The sequence below is a fragment of the Rhagoletis pomonella genome, unplaced genomic scaffold, assembly GCF_013731165.1.
Source record: "Rhagoletis pomonella isolate Grant_MI unplaced genomic scaffold, Rhpom_1.0 Rhpom_scaffold_00002, whole genome shotgun sequence".
In the NCBI taxonomy this organism is placed as follows: Eukaryota; Metazoa; Arthropoda; class Insecta; order Diptera; family Tephritidae; genus Rhagoletis; species Rhagoletis pomonella.
The window spans coordinates 105004065-105009747 of NW_023458556.1; positions in this window are offsets into that span (position 1 = coordinate 105004065).

Below are 5683 nucleotides of genomic sequence, written 5' to 3' on the forward strand. Positions count from 1 at the left end.
AATTACTTTTTTACTCAATCTCTTAAAAAAATTGGTTTGGTCCAATACCCAGCAGAGTGCTGTACAGTGTAATGATTCCAGTATCTTCATTTATGTATATGTATTGTAACTATCTATATCTTATAAAGAGAAGTGTAAATTTTTTTTATCTAAAACTAATTAAGTTAGAAGGGCGAAATTCGAGGATGTGGTAGTTAACATATTAGTCCTTGACATATTTTTTTTAAAATAAATATTGAAAATTTCCAAGGATATTCAAGGATAAAGTTTTAAATGGACATTTTCAACACTTATTCGTCCTGGTGCACCCACAAATTATTTTTTTTTTATTATTCTAAAAAATTTTTCCTTTTAATTGTTACCCATATTGTTATTCTACAATGCACCGACTCTTGTGAATAATTTTTTTATTCAATCATATTCTAGAAATGTTAAAAAAAGTCAGGCCTCCGAGACAAAAACTAAAAACACAGTGTTACTATATTTGGCCCCCTGTTTTGTGAATATATTGATTTTTTCGAGAGTAAACTTGACTGTCGCATGGTGTATTCAAGGAAAATATTTTAAAAGGAAATTTTCAACACCTTTTCGCCCTTATAAACCAAAAATTTATGATTTTTTTATTGCACAGAATTTTATCTTTAATTTGGTACCCTTACTGTTTTTCTGCATTGCATTGAATTTTTTAAAAGAATTTTTGAATTAATCATATTTTTCAAGTATCAAAGTCCTTTTAAAAAGAATCCTGACGTCAGAGAGAAAAACTAAAAACTCGGTATTACTATATTTGGTCCACGGTTTCGCAAGTATATTGATTTTTGTGTGTGTAAAATTGACTGTCGCACGGTGTAATATATACACGAAAGGGATTTGAATTTCTGTTTATTATATTAGCTATTTTTGTGCACTAAAAAAAGACAGAAAATACGAAGAACAATCAAAAAATACATTTATTTTAGAAATGTTTATATTACAAGTAAAAAGAGAAAAACTATGAACTAGTTTCATTATATGAAAAATTTGTACTTTAAATCTTTGACTATTTTATCCTTTCGAGTTTCTAACTCATAAAACTTTAATCTGTATAGTTGTAGTAACATTGAACCACAAGATGCATTTTGAAGTTTTCTGGCAGCATTTTCATTCGATTTTCGCGAAGAAAAGCCTTGAATGTACTAAATGTGCGCTCGACGTAAGTTGATACAAGTGGAGCCCAATTTAAATATGGAACGTGTGAAACGTTCATATTATCAGGAATAAGGGCGTTTTCCTCGCCCTTTACAATTTTATCCACACCCCTTATTGTATCCAAGCCTACGTTAGCTGAGAAAACGGCTTTGAATTTTTCCAACACCAATTTGGCAAGAGGTCCCTGCGTTTCTATAAGCCGCATGGGCATGTGTATATTTTTTAATCTTTAAAAAAATATTGTAAATGCTATAATCACTTTTTTAAAGGTACAAAAGGCAAAAAAAGGCAAATATTTTAAAAAAGGCAAAAAAAGGCAACATCAAATGTGTATATATGGAATCAGGGAAAGCTAAATCGTGGACATTCTTAATCGAATATACTCTATCTCTTTAGCAGAAAAAAAAGGCAATTTCCATAAAATCCGTTCCCTGGTTATAATGAACTTATTAATTGCGCAGTCCTATTGCAAAATGTATTAATAAATATGTTTTGAAACTATACCTAAAATTGTTTGTTATAAGTTGTTTGTGTTATTTATTATTACCCTGAAGGTATTATGTTCTTTTTCGGTTTTACAAACTATTCTATAACAATATGTCATTGTTAAAATAAAAAAATGTGTTCATAATTTTTATATAGAAAAAAATTTGGCGATTATGGGCGATTTTTGGTTCCAGAGATATTGATAGTGTAGTGTTTACTTCTGCAGAAGAGACTGTTACTACATGTTTTTACCAAGATTTACAGAGTAAAAAGAAATTTTTTAGCGACATAAATTGGCACTAGGTAGGTAGGCACTAAATAAGCACTAAATTTTGCCGTAAGGTAAAAGTATACAGTGGCCGAAATAATTATAGCCGCACCACATTTTGACAAGTTTCAACATATTATTTTTCTTGTTATTTAATTTTGGTTATTTTTTTATAAAAATATAGTTCATTCTTTAACGAAACCCGTGTAAATCCAAGTTTAAGTTTGTTCAATAAGTTAAGTTTGTGCAATATTTAAAAAAAATTCAATAAACTTTCGTAAAATTTTTAACTTTTTTAATTAGATTTCCTAGAAAGATTCTGAGGATTCAATTTTGTAGCCCACTGAATTCTAGTTGAACAAAGTACAAGTTTCAAATGGCTAAAATCTGCGGTTGATTTTTTATATTTTTTTTCCCCCATTTGCAGTTTATTTTTATATGAAAGATAACCGAAACATCCTGGACAAAAAAAAATTCTAAAAAATCAACCGTAATTTTTAGCCATTTAACACTTGTACCTTCTCTACTAGAATTCAATGGGCTACAAAAATGCAGAATCTTTCTATGAAATCTGAATAAAGAAGTCGAAGATTTTTACGAAAGCATTAAAACTGTTTTTGATTTTGTCGTTTGATTGTGATAAGAAAGCTTCCTAATTTTTTGAATTTTAACCATGGTGATTATTGTTTGTTTAAATTTCAAAGTGGTACATAAAGAAGCCGGGTTTTCTTTTCTATTATATCATTATCCTTTTCTTCTATTTACAAATTATTGAACATTGAAACAAACAAAAAAAATGGAAACAAATTTTTTTTTTTTTTTTTTAAATAATTATTTTTTTCAAAAGTAAACTAGTTCATCTTAGAACGGCAAAAAAACGGCAAATTTTGACATAAAGCCTAGTCATTTGTCTTTGAGTTTGGAGGGGTGCTTCGCTAACTTTATATAAAGTTAGCAAAACACCTTATATCTAAAAAAAATACCAGAGCGACAAAATTATTTTTTCCACAACTAATTAACGGCAAAAAAAACGGCAAATTCATGGGTATATGTACGGTGACCATATTAACCAACGTAAAATAAAGTACATTTTTTTCAAAATGATTTGGGAATACGTACATACAACTTGTATGATAAAAGTGCCTGACCCATATCGTAATTAATATCAAATATTTATCAGTTAATTATATTATTTAATTGTACAAGTTCCGTGCTGTAGCGAAAAATGAAGCCAAACCTTTTTCAATCCTTTGTTACCAAAATGCGTTTATCATAATTCATACTGCGCGACGAAGCCAGCACACTGTGGTTCAAAATTGGAATTTAATGTTCATAATCCACCGGAGCCTTCATTTTTCAACCAATTTTTACTAAAAAGCAAAAAAATTATTTTGGTGCACATTTATTATAACATTTCAAATTTTTTTTGTGTATTTTTTTGTTTTGGGTGAACCATGATAAAAACACTAGAACGTAAAATCATTCTCTCGATTCGTCGGCCATGATTTTTTTCTGACGTTTTCAAACATTTTAAAATCATATAAAATTGAAAATAAAAAAAATTGAATTGTTCACGGTTGTTGTTGTTTGAGATTAAAAATGAGAATGTGTGTGTGAGATTGAGTTCGAATTTTAAAATTATATTGCCGGCAAACGTCAGACTGCCTCTCAATGATTTTACCTTGTAATGTTTTTATCATGGGGTGAACCATACGATTGTTTTCAACTAGTTTCTGTAACATTTATTAACTGGAACAGGAGAATACATTTTCTTCAAAATTGCTACTTTTTCTGCATTTTGCACAAACAAATTTTATATAATCAAATAAAAATTCAGAAATCAGGCTCAACTGGTCTATTGCAACTATTGTAACTTTTCACAAAAAAAAATTTAATTAATCAAATGAAATGAAAAATGCAGGCTCCGGGGAATTACGAACACTAAATGCCAGTTTTGAACCACTGTGCAGTAGGAGGTTTATTGTTCTCATTCAGTGGAACTGGAAACTCAGCGTGCAAGATGATCCTGGGCACAACTTTCCCTGTGCTTTATAGATTGTACAAAGATAACTGATTAAATAGAAACCCATAAGTGGGGTGCGAAACAAACTGGCGAAAGTTTTCATTATATTTTATAAGGGACATTTTTATTTTTCATATTCTGCGTTTAAAAATTTACCTCTGAAAAATGCAGAGCCAATTTAAAGGACAGCTTATTTTGAAAAAAATTATAAAGGACAGGGAGTTAAAATAAAGGACGGATGGTCACCGTAGGTATGTGCGACATTTTTTGCTTGATGTTGTTTCGCTAACTTTATACACATAAAATAAAGCTAAATAACAAAAAGGTTACCTGTTTTTTAGATTTGCCCATATATTTGTGATATTTGTATCCTTTAGTATAAAAATTGAAACATTTGAACCATAATACTCATGAAACGGTTCTTGTAACGGTACAATGTTTTTCTAAGTGGTTCGATCCATTTGACAGAACCGCACTGATTTTTGGAGCAGTTTAAAGCCCTGATTCAAAGAAAGTAAGTTACTTCAGTATATATTATGTGCATACATATATGTACGTATGGGCATCTGCAAGGACTTATAAACATTCATCCATAAGCATGGTTTGAAAGTTATAAATGCATAAATAGGAAAGTACTAAGCAAAAACTTTATGTTATAATATCTAAAATGTGTCCATTTTCATTCTTGTTCTTCTTTTTTGGCGCTGTAACCGCCTAAGCGATTTTGGCCGAGTTCAGCAAAGCACGCTAGTCGTTTCTCCTCTGTGCCAACTGACGCCAATTGGAAACACCAAGTGAAGCCAAGTCCTTCTCCACATGATCTTTCCATCGCAGTGGGGGCCTCCCTCTTCCTCTGCTACCACCAGGGGGTTCCGAGTTGAATACTTTCAGAGCTGGAGCGTCGGTGTCCATTCGAACGACATGACCAATCCAGCGGAGCCGCTGTATTTTAATTCGCTGCACTATGTGCATATCGTTGTAAAGCTCATACAGCTCATCGTTTCATCGACTGCGGTACTCGCCGTCGCCAACGCGTAAAGGCCCGTAAATCTTCCGCAAAATCTTTCTCTCAAACACTCCAAGAGCCGCCTCATCGGATGTTGTCATTGTCCATGCTTCTGCGCCATATACCAGCACATGCATGACGAGTGACTTATAGAGCGTGGTTTTCGTACGCCGAGAGAGGACTTTACTCCTGAATTGCCTACTCAGTCCAAAGTAGTACTTGTTGGCAAGAGTGATTCTGCGTTGGATTTCAATGCTGACATTATTATCGGTGTTAATGCTGGTTCCCAAGTAAACGAAATTCTCTACTTTCTCGAAATTGTAACTGTCAACAGTGACGTGGGTGCTAAGGCGCGAATGTGCTGACTGTTTGCTTGATGACAGGAGATACTTCGTCTTGTCCTCGTTTACCACCAGACTCATTCGCTTTGCTTCCCTATCCAACTTGGAAAAGGCAGAACAGACTTCACGGTTTTTGTTACCGATGATGTCGATGTCATCGGCATACGCCAGCAATTGCACGTCTTGTAGTAAATTGTTCCTGAGCGGTTCAGTTCTGCAGCTCTTATTATCTTCTCCAACATCAGATTAAAGAAGTCACATGAAAGGGAGTCGCCCTGTCTGAAACCCCGTTTTGTGGCGAACGGCTCGGAGAGGTCTTTACCAATTCTGACGGAGCTGGTGGTATTGCTCAACGTCATTTTACACAGCCG